The following is an 11,407-nucleotide window of genomic DNA, read 5'->3' on the forward strand; positions in this document are numbered from 1 at the left end:
CCAGTGAATTCTCACTGGAGAATTAATACTGACTAAAAGAATATGAGTGTGAACCAAGTTGCACAGCACATAGAGAGATGGGCGTGGCTGCTGTGCAGGATGGGCCAATAGGAGGGGTACCTGAGTCAGAGTGATGAAGTCAGGTTGATGCTCACTGAGCGAGGGAGAGTCCGTTTTCTTCAGTGGTGTGGTCCCTGGTAGGTGATAAACGCTCCAGTAGATGGCTCTATATCCACGTGCATATGGATGGTACCAAATGAACTCGGGGAACTGTTTTAGAAAGGAGAGAAACAAGGAAGACATTTGCTGGAATAAGAAGCCTCTGAACTGATGGGGAGGAAGAGTTGACATCACCGAGTGGGAGTGGCCTCCTAAGCCTAAGTAGTGACAGCAGGGTCCACATCAGGACATCTGAGTGTGCAGAGGTGTGGGGCTAAGACAAGGGAGAAGGTTTGGTTTTTCCAGGACTAATAGAAGCTTCCGCTATATGCTGAAGATGTAGCTAGTCTGTGATCAAGAAATCACAACATAGTCCTAGTCAGGAGAATGAGAAAGATAGTATTTGGACCATCATAAATACATATCAGAGTCAAGGATTAAATCTGTGGTACCAATTCATGGAGTGACAGTTCCCTGTATGAATAAAGCATCTTCAGAGCTCCTTTATATAAACCCCCATTTCTTATGATAGTGCCTCAAGGATCCCAGGCTGGCCTCAAACTCAATACATGTAGCCAGGGTCAACCTTGAACTTCTGATCCTCCTGCCTCCACCTCTTAAGTGCAGGGATTACAAGTGTGTTCCATCGCACCTCATTTATGTGGTGCTGAGGATGGAATGTGGGGATGCCTTCATGCAAGCATTCTAAGCACTGTCCACATTCTCAGCCCTGAAATATTATCACTTTAAAACTTCGTGGCTGAACTCAACCATTGTTTTTCCTGAGTCTGGAGGCCCGTGGGTTCAGCCGGCTCTATGTCCTGGGTTGTAGCCTAAGTTAATCCAACGGCACTATTCAAGGATCCAGCTGGGGCTTGTTGTCCAAGACAGTCTGTTTCTTTCATAGCTTCTTTGTGGTATGGGAGGAAACCTGTCAGACTCATGACAAGTGAGGCCAGAGTGGGTATAGTACCTCCCTGGAGCATGCTGTAGTCAAAGCTAGTCCCAGGAAATGGATGCAACCTGTTGTTGGGATGAATTATTGGCAACTATGTTAATAAAATACCCCGACATTTCCCTCAGAACTTAGGAGCTGAGGAGCTCCCCACAGGAGCTCAAACACATTCGGTGGCTTTGATTGATTCCTGTGTCACAGAGACTCTACGTGGGGTTGAGGGTGAAGGAACACATGCAGACATGTAGAAAACTTGAGATTTCTAAAACGTATTCCTGTCTGGAGAGAAACTTAACACGGAGAGAGAAAAAGCCCAGGAGAACTCTCCAAGAAAATTATAAAGTGTCAAGATATAGCACCTCCATTGTGTGTGAATCAAGGATGTTCTAGAGAGAACATGGCAGCAGCTGTCAAGATCCCAGCTTCTGGGGAAGAGGGCTTTGTCCAGGGATGCAGCCCTGAGCGGATGCTCCAGAGGGTGGCCATCCACTCACATACATCCAGGCAGCACTAAGAAGATACATAAAAGAGCATGTAAGGCTGCTAGAGAAAAACTGTGGGGTGATAGGGGAGGAATTTAAAGATAGGCAATATATAGTGGATTTGATCAAACTACATTATATGCATGTAACAAGTGCCCAAGTAACAAAATACTAATAAAAAGATACTTTTCAATTATTCAGGAGAGTTACCTAATTAAATGTGTTTTGTGATTAAACAGGTGACAAACTGCTTAGTGCATCCTAGAAGTATTACAGAAATTAGAGCTACTTAAAGCTGTGGAGGTAAAAAAACCAAAAAAACAAAAAAAAAACTGCTGTGCACATGTGCGTGTGGATAAGTGTGTGTTTGTGCATGTATGCATGTACACTCATGTAAGTTCATGCTGATTAAAACCAGGCTGTGGGTGAAAAGCAGGATGGGCAGGGCTTATTTCTTTACCCAAAGGCCAATTTCCTTTCCATAAAGGTTAGTTTAACAGCTTCTAAAAATAATGAACAATAGGCTTCCCTTTTCATAGTAGTAATGGCACCCAGTGGATTAATTGCCTTTTTGTTCCTAGGAACCAGGGCAGGTATGCAGGCCCTCCCCACAGAGCCCGGGCAGTGAAATTAGTCATGGTTTTGTTGCAGATCAGAGGGAAGAAAATTGGGTTAATGAGAGGGCACAGGGACCACGCACTGCAGCCCATAGCCGGTGCAGTGCTGGTGAATAAAACACCTAGACAATGAGCAGTCCAGCAGGGGGGGGAGAAAGCGTATTCTGGGGGGGGGGGGAATTGAGAGGTTACTGAGTAATTCTTTCAAAGAAATTCATGCAAGGTACAATTTCAAAAGCCCCGTGAAAGAAAACAACCAAGAAAACCAAAGAGAACACCCAAGGGTGGAGAGAGCCATATATGGATATCCAAGAAAAGGTTAATATCCCAAAAAGATTCGGGTCGTGGGGCAAAACAAAACAAGTACAGTCAACTCAAATTAAAATCAGGTCAAAGGGTGAGATGCAGGTTTCTGCCAAGATATAGAAATGGCGGATGGGTATCTTCAAAGAGTCTCGAATCACCAATCTTAACAGAACAAACAGGCGAAGAAGTGAACTTACACCTGCTCGGAGGGCTATTTTCAGAAACAAACACAAAGTGGAGATGAGGATGTGGGGGATGGAGAATCCTGTAGATTGCTTTCTTAAAAGATTATTATCTGTTTTTGTTTATATTTTTATGTGGGTGCAGCACCCACAGAGGCCAGAGGAAGATATCATATATCCTAACCTGGAGTTATAGGTGATTGTGTACACTCTCTGACTGGGGTGCCAGGAAGTAAACACCGGCTGCTGGTTCTCAGGAGGAGCAGCAGGTGCTCCCTGTGCTGGGCCATGCCTGCTGCTGCCTCTTTTAGATCTTTAGTGAGCGAACATTGATGTGTTCACTTTAGGAGACATTAGATGTGCAGCGAAGAGTGAGAACAGAGCCTCCTGCTCTGTGTGACCTGCCATCCCCCTTCTGTGTGCATTCCTGGAGGCTCAAACAGGACCTTGCACAGGTACTTGTGGCTGGTATGGAGCAACCTAGACCCCAAGAGAGGGCGAATGGATAGGAAAAACCAGCTTCACGTGGCAGAATTTGATCGGTCTTTAAATGGAAGGAAATCTTGCTGTTTATAATACTGTTCCTGATATCAAGCAACAACAGGCAGATACCTACAAACACTACAGGCCATTACTCAGATGAGAAATCTAAATTGGTTTTAGAAAGCAGTGGCAGTTCTCCAGCACCGGGTGTAGTAGGGCAAACAAGGAGATATGGCCCAAAGACATAAAGCTCAATGTATATAAAACCTACAAGCTTAGAATTAGACCATCATTGTGCTTACAGCAAGTAATTTAAAATGTCGTCAGTCAATAGATCTTAGGTTATGACCTTAACACACACACACACACACACACACACACACACACACACACACACACACATACTCACTCACACATATGCACACATGTTAGGAGCCATTTTGTCTGCTTCTATGAGAGCCTGCTTGTTAGGCAGAGTCAAGTCAGGCCAGGGTCTGTTGGCAGACGTTAATCTTGGAAGAAGGAACAAGGAGGAATAGGGAGAGCTGCAAATGGGTACAGTGTCTCTGCTGGCTTGTGACTTTGTTTCCCACGATACTGTAAAGTATATAAAGCCTAAAAGAATTAAACTCCTGGCTGCCACAGTACTGCCTGGACAGCCCTCTTAATTTCTTTTTCTTTTTTAAAAATTGGATATTTTATTTATTTACATTTCAAATGTTATTCCCTTTCCTGTTTTCCCCTCTGCAAACACCCTACCCCATCCCCTCTTACCCTGCTTCTACAAGGGTGCTACCTCCCCCCACACACACACCTATTCACTCCTGCCTCACTACCCTAGCATCTCTCTATGTTGGGGCATCAAGCCTTCACAGGACCAAGGGCGCCCCTTCCATTGATGCCAGATAAGGCCCCTTCAGCTCCTTCAGTCCTTTCCCTAACTCTTCCCCTGGGGACTCTGTGCTCAGTCCTGTGGTTGGCTGCAAGCATCCTCATCTGTATTGGTCAGGATCTAGCAGAGCCTTTCAGGAGACAGCTGTTATCAGTCTCCTGTCAGCAAGCACTTCTTGGCATCCACAATAGTGTCTGGGTTTGGTGTCTCCATGTGGGATGGATCTCCAGGTGGGGCGGTCTCTGAATGACTTTTTCTTTAGTCTCTGCTTCTCTCAGTTTCTAACCTTGGTCTCTGAGTCTTCTTTTTTTCCATCTTTCCCCTATTCCTCACTCACCCCTCAGAGGACTGGTCGACTTTGTACTGGCCAGACCAGTTCACATGCTCACATCCATGCACGCACATGTACATGCCCACATGCATACATGATGAATGTCCAGCCTGGTTCCATTTGTGTCTGGCTCTTAGGAACAGAGCAGCAGTGAACATGGATGTGCAGGTGTGTCTGCGGCAGGGTTCAGAGTGCCCCAGCTGAGTCAAATGGTGGGTCTACTTTTAGCCTTCTGAGAAACCTCAGCCCTAGTTTCCATAGTGGGAACACCAGCCTGCACTCTGCTCCCTCCCTCCTCTCCAGCATTCGCTGTCCTTATGCTTTCTTGGTGGTAGCCATTCTGGCTGGGGTGAGAGGGGATCTCAAAGCTGCCTTATTTTGCAATTCCCTGAAGGCCAGAGATCCTGAACACTTTAAGAACTATTTATTGACCACTGTTTCTCTTCCTTTGACACCCATCTCTTTAGTTCGCTGGGGCATTTGTTGACTGGTAGGTTTTATTTTTATGGTATTTAATTTCTTTAGTTTTCTATGTAGTTTAGTTGTTTGTTATTAATCCTCTGTAGGGGGTATGAAAGATTAGAAAACAAAAGGCGATAAATTTCATAGAAAGGTCATCTTTATGTTGGAGGGAGCAGCACAGTCCCAAGCTGCTCTATTCAGCCACTAAGAAACCAGGAACTCAGCCGGTTTAAATATCTGGCCTGCCTGTCTAAAGAATGTGCATTAATTAATAGGTCTCCATAGTGAGACCTCCACCTCAGGGAAAACTCCCACTTACCCTCCTTGATGGCTTTCTCAGCCCTCTGAGGGGATGCAGCTCCTAGAGGCAAGCGGGATGTGCATTACAGTGTTCTGTTCAGTTAAGAAAGATGCAGGTGGGGCTGGAGAGTTTATAAGTTGGGTAAGGAGAATTTGTTCCTACAATGGACCTAGAGTCTATTTCCAGCACCCACACGACAGCTTGCAACTATCTGTAACTCTGGTTCCAGGATGTCTAACACCCTCCTCTGACCTCCACAGGCACTAGGCATGAACATAGTTCCCATCCATACATGCCAGTAAAATAAAATAGAAAGAAAGAAATCCTTTTGTAGAGAGAATCTCTTGTGTACTGTGTGGAAGCATCATCTGTCAATAAAAGGCTGACGGCCTATTAGCTGAGGCAGGATGTAGGGGGTGAGAGTTCTGGTAGAGAGAGAGGAACTCTGGGATAGAGTCAAGCATGGGAAGAAATTCTCCCAGAACTCTGAGGAGACAGACACATGAAACTGAGGAGAGGTAACCAACCATGTGGCACTCATAGAATAGAATACACAAGTAAATTAAGCTATGCGCTACTCAGAGAACAAGCCAAAGTTTATGGCCTATGCATTTGTTCATAAAATATTAAACCTCTGAGTCATTATTTCAGGAACTTGGGCATGGGTGTAAAAGTCCACATTTACATCTTTTATATATTAAAAAATTCATTTTCTATGTAGGATGTGTTATCACGTGGCTATAGTTTCAGCATTTGGGAGGTTAAGGAGGTGTCATCTCATCTCCATAGTTGTCTTGAGACTAGTCTGAACTATATGAGACTCTGTCTCAAAGAGCAAAAAGAGTTTGTAGTTTATATAATAAAATCATATCTGAATAGAAGGGTTACCATGTGCTTTCATGAGTAAGTGGCACCCTCTGTAAGCCTCAACCTTCCCAACAGTGGGGTGAGCAGGTGCACCTCTGCTGAAGAGGATGATGAGCGTTCACATCAGGAGGCCAACAAGGGGTTACTCTGTGTGTTCCAGGTACATCACTGCAGATACTGGGAGAATGCTTGGCTCATGCTCATTACTCTGAAAAAGGTATTGTTAACTTTCAGTTAGTCTCACCGAGATCCAGTTATCTTCTTCCCTGTGAACTGTCACCCTTGTACATCCCTCTTTATCTCCTTAGGCATTTGCCATAGTTCTGATGGGAATCAGCCTTGTGCTTTTCTTCTGATGAGAGACATCAGCTCTGTGCTAATGGCTCCATGTAAACTCTTTCCTGAAGGCAAGAAATGAAACATCCAGCTAGGTATGGTTGCACAATGCTCATAATCTCAGTTCTCTGTGGATGGAGGCAGGAGAATAAGGAGTTAAAAGCCAGACTGGTACATCTTATAATCTTACATACACACACACACACACACACACACACACGTGAAATGAAACTGCCTTGTCAAGATAAGCTGCACTGGGACTATACAATGATTGCACGATAGTCTTGTCATTTTGTGCTTATTCATGGAGCCTCCTTCTGAATATAAAGGGATTACATTTGTTACCTAGGAAGATAGCCTTTGAGTTTTTCAAAGTGTATCCAAGTGTTGTATGTTTTCCCACCGAACTGGAATGTCAACTGGTGCTGCCATTGTAAAGGTCTTGTTTATTGTTGAGATTTTATGGATGTAGCGTCCCTGTAATATGTAAAAGATACTCCCTGATGACCACTGTTCTGATCCTCCGGATCTCATAGTCTTTCTTCGCTCTCAGAGGCAATGTTCCCTGTGCTTTAGTTATAGGAGTTGTGTTCTAGATGCATCAACTGGGACTGGCCACCTGCAGTCACTATTCTTTGCATTTTGACCAGTTGTGGATTTCTGTGATGGTCAAACTTAATCCTCTAATAGGGATGGGAAATTTCCCAAGGCCCCATCCTTAGATGAAAAGCTACAGGAAATTAATGGCTGCCAAGAGAGGGAGAACAAGTTTTCTTTAGGGACAAGTCCCCTGACTGCTTATTCAGTATCAGTAGTCAGCACTAATCATGTACACAGGAGCAACAGGAAAGGGACCCAGCAGGTTGTACTTATATCTAAATATGCATTTGTATGTAGCAATTAAAGAAGAGAAGGTAATGAATTTGAGAGGGAGGAGAGGGACCTGGGAGGAGTTGAGGGTGGTGAGGTCTATGACTGAATTCTTATCTCAGCTGCTTTGTTCAGCACACATGAAAACAGCGTGCTTTGAAAGCTGTCAGAAAACCAGAATAGAAACCATGGTGCATAAAAACACCTGCCATTCTAAGCCAAGGCGGCCATCTCTCCACAGTGGACTCTCTGCTGTCTGTTGTCTTCACTGTCATACCAAATCATCATGGCCTGCTTGCCCTCACAAAACAAACGGCCCCAGGAACTGAGAGGTGGCCATATCCCCAGTTAGCAGTTTCTATGGCTCTGATCTGTTCATATCCATAATGTCTCCCACCTGGGAGAAAAGTGGAGGTGGGAGACTTATTGGGAGTCAATGATGGCCATTCTTGATAACCTGGCATTTTCTTCTGTTCTGTCTCAAGTGGATAGGTTTCTCAGAACTGGTACCCAAGATGACCCAGGCAGAAAACACTTCATACTCAGGGGATTTAAGGTTACCACAGGCTTCTTGAAAGTCATGGAGGCAAAAGTACTAGCACAGTCATGGGACAAATACCTGTGAGTAATTAACATGTATAGTGATGCTTGCCTATGCTATTGTTAAAAGATTAACATCTCCCAGGATTCACTTTTTCCTAGTATTTCCTGAACCTAACCCCGAGTCAGTTACCCCAGCCATTAATGCTGGTACAATGGGGTGGATGTATCCCCAAAGCTTGCTCCCAGGTTGCGCTAAAGAAGGCTGTCTTAGAGCTTTATTGCTGTGAAGAGATGCTGTGAGCATGGCAACACTTATGAAGGGAAGCATTTAATTGGAGCTGGCTTACGGTTTCAGAGGTTTAGTCCGTTATCACCATGTTGGGAGACAGAGGTGTGCAGGCAGACATGGAGATGGAGAAGGAGCTGAGAGTTCTACACCTTGATCTCCAGGCAGCAGGAAAAAGACTGATCTACTAGGCCTAGTTTGAGCTTCTGAGACTTCAAAGCCTGCCTCCCCTCCCCAACATCTCCTCAAACAAGACCACGCCTACCCCAACAAGGCCACACCCCCTACCATGCCACTTCCTATGAGCCCATGGGGCTATATTCATTCACACTTCCCTAGAGGGGAAAGGAAATGTGCTAAAAAGTACCAACTCTTCCAGAAGCACCTGGACGTGCACAGTGAAATAAATGGAGCTCCTGCTGCTCTCTTTGCTCCGCACAGCGTGAAAGCTCACTGTGAGAATAACAGTGAGAAGCAGAGAGGAGGGGAGGAGGCCAAAGGAGAGACTCCTCAGCCTCTGGATGCTAATAGCCCTCTGGCCAACAGGAGGCCTGGCAGACACTTTGCTTAGAGCATTGGAGTGGAGCTCCTTTTGATGCTAAACCCCTAGGTCTGTGCTCCGGGTCACAGGCCCATTCTCCCATCATTATATAGGAAGGGCTTGAGAAGGAACTCAGGAAGACACCTGCACACCCATGCTTACGGCAGTGCTGCTTCAGCGATTAGAACTAGCCCAGGTGTCCAGCAATGGAGGATGGAGAAGAGTGAACCGGTGGATGCCAATGGGGGAAAATGGGTGCCACTTCTTCTGGAGGTTACAGTTTTCTGTCTCATAAATACAACCATCACGTGCTTCTCCCCTTTGTGGATCCTAGATTTTTTTATATAGATACACAAGATCATGCATGCATATGCAACACAAAAGTAGAAAAGGGGAAGTGGCAGACGGAGGAAGAGGAGAGGGGGGGTTGCACACTCAAAGTGTATTATATGTATGTGTATATTGTGCAACCCAGAACCATGCATAGTGAATGTATATTCACACAGATAAAGGGACGGAGCTGGAGAAATGGTCCAGGAGTGCTTGCTCCGCTCTTGCTGAGGTCCTGCACTCTGTCCCCATACTGGGTAGTCAAGTGCCTTCTCCTGACCTCCAAGGGCATGGCAATCGTGTGCACATACAGGTAGGCACACATGTAGACACAGATAAAAAAAAATAAGTCTTCTCTTTTTATTTTCAAGAAAAGAAAGGGGCGAGTATGATCTCTGAAACACAGCTTTGAATGTGTTACATTCTCAAATAATAAATTAAAATGTGTATTTAAAATATTCCACCGCGAGGTTTGACTTCATGGTCTGCGGGGCCCTTTCAACATAGATAGTATATCATGTGGCTGGGCAGCCCAGTGATATTGGTGTCATGTTTTTCTTCCTTATTTTTAGAACTTATAGGGGAGATTAAATATGACATCCCTTATAGTTGGTGAGCATAGGCTATAAGAACCACCAACGTTAATGTGCTCAGTATGTATGACATAACAAACCAACATGAGAACAAGGACTTTCCCATAGACATCTCCTATGCTTAACAAATTATTCACACTTGGTAGGCAAGCAGTAAGTATTTTGGATATGCTCCCAGGATAATAAGATATTTGGGAGCATGTTGAGATTGTACCTATACGGAGTGTGTGTTCTGGAAGTATCCTTTCTTCAAACAAGCCTACTGTTGAAAGTCACTGCAGGTGCCAGATAAGCAGGCTCATCGGGGGTGGGGGGGGTGGGGGGTGGGCAGCCTCACAAGTCAACACTATCAATCATGCCAATCGTCCCAAGGAACCCTGTCTCAAGGCTCCTAGAGGGTTTCTCCTACTTCGGACAGGCTACCTTGGTCTTTTGTGAACACAAGGGGGTGGTGTGTGCTTTTCTCAAGGCCGCAGCTGTTGTGACGCCTTTCTTATTCCTTGGAGATGTCTTCATGGTGTTTACCAGTGTGGAACGAGATTGCTCTGTAACTCCTGCATGGCAAACAAATTGTTCTCTTGTTCTTGCTGAATATTTAAGCAGCGATGGTAAGAATCGGGCTCCCCACTTTTAGTAGGGCTGACCCCGACATAACACCATGAAGTAGAAAGTTGGGGTAATGGCATGCTTATCAATTTATTATTTTTTTCCCTTTGAACTCTCCATGTAGGAGATCAGTCTATGTTTGATAGCTAGCTCACGCGGTATGCCATGGTAGGCACAGAAGCAGCACCTGTCTTAACGAGCTGCAATTAGCAAGCAGCTCATGTTCTGGGTGTGAAAGGACCATGATGGAGACCCTCCTCTCTGGTCTTTTGACAGCTCATCAAACACAAGGTGTCAAAAAGCTTAGCTATGGTTCCTACAACCCTTCACGGTCCATTTCACCACCTATGGAGGCTTCCCTACCCCCTTATGGTAAAGGGTTGCTTGTCTGCTTTGGAATAGAAACTTAGTGACTTTGAAATGATTTCCAGCCCTCACCAAACAAAGAAAGCACATTTTCACCTACATGCCCGAAGGTGTTGGGGGGATTTACTTCCATGTCCAGTGTTTTGAAATGTGACTAAATAGTAAGTTTAGAACAAAATTACAGGACCCGGTGGGTTAAAACCTCTGTGAATACCGATGCATATTGTCTCAGACATCAGCTGACTTTTTCTTTGTCTCTCCCATGAGGTTTCGGTGTGAGCTGAGTTTTCCTGAAAAGTGTGTGTGTGTGTGTGTGTGTGTGTGTGTGTGTGTGTGTGTATCAGGGTTGTGTCTCTAAGGAATGTGTGTTCTGGAAATCCCCTTTAGTCAAACAAACCCACAGCTGAAAGAGACTCCAGTTGCCAAATGACTACTTTCTTTGTATGACCCCATCCCCCCCCCCCCCCATACCCCCTCCCAAACACACTCGCACACACCTCAGCTATTGGCTAGACTTTTTTGTCCCCTAGGGACAGGATTTCTCAATATAGCCAACTCAGGCTGTAGACCAAGCTGTCCTTGAACTCAGAGATCCCCCCTGTCTCCCAAGTGCTGGGATTAAATACAGGTGTCACCACTGCCTGACTTCTCTAGACCTACCAAAACTTGGCTATACAAGAATCTATCTGTACTGGTTTATTTTGTGTGTCAACTTGACACAAACTGGAGCCATCACAGAGAAAGGAGCCTCCCTTGAGGAAAGGCCTCCAAGCTCCAGCTGTAAAGCATTTTCTCAATTAGTGATCAAGGCAGTGGGGTAGGGTCCAGCCCATTGTAGGTAGTGCCATCCCTGGGCTGGTAATCCTTGCTTCTATAAGAAAGCAAGCTGAGCAAGCCAG

This window comes from Mus pahari, chromosome 14 (genome assembly GCF_900095145.1).
Source record: "Mus pahari chromosome 14, PAHARI_EIJ_v1.1, whole genome shotgun sequence".
In the NCBI taxonomy this organism is placed as follows: Eukaryota; Metazoa; Chordata; class Mammalia; order Rodentia; family Muridae; genus Mus; species Mus pahari.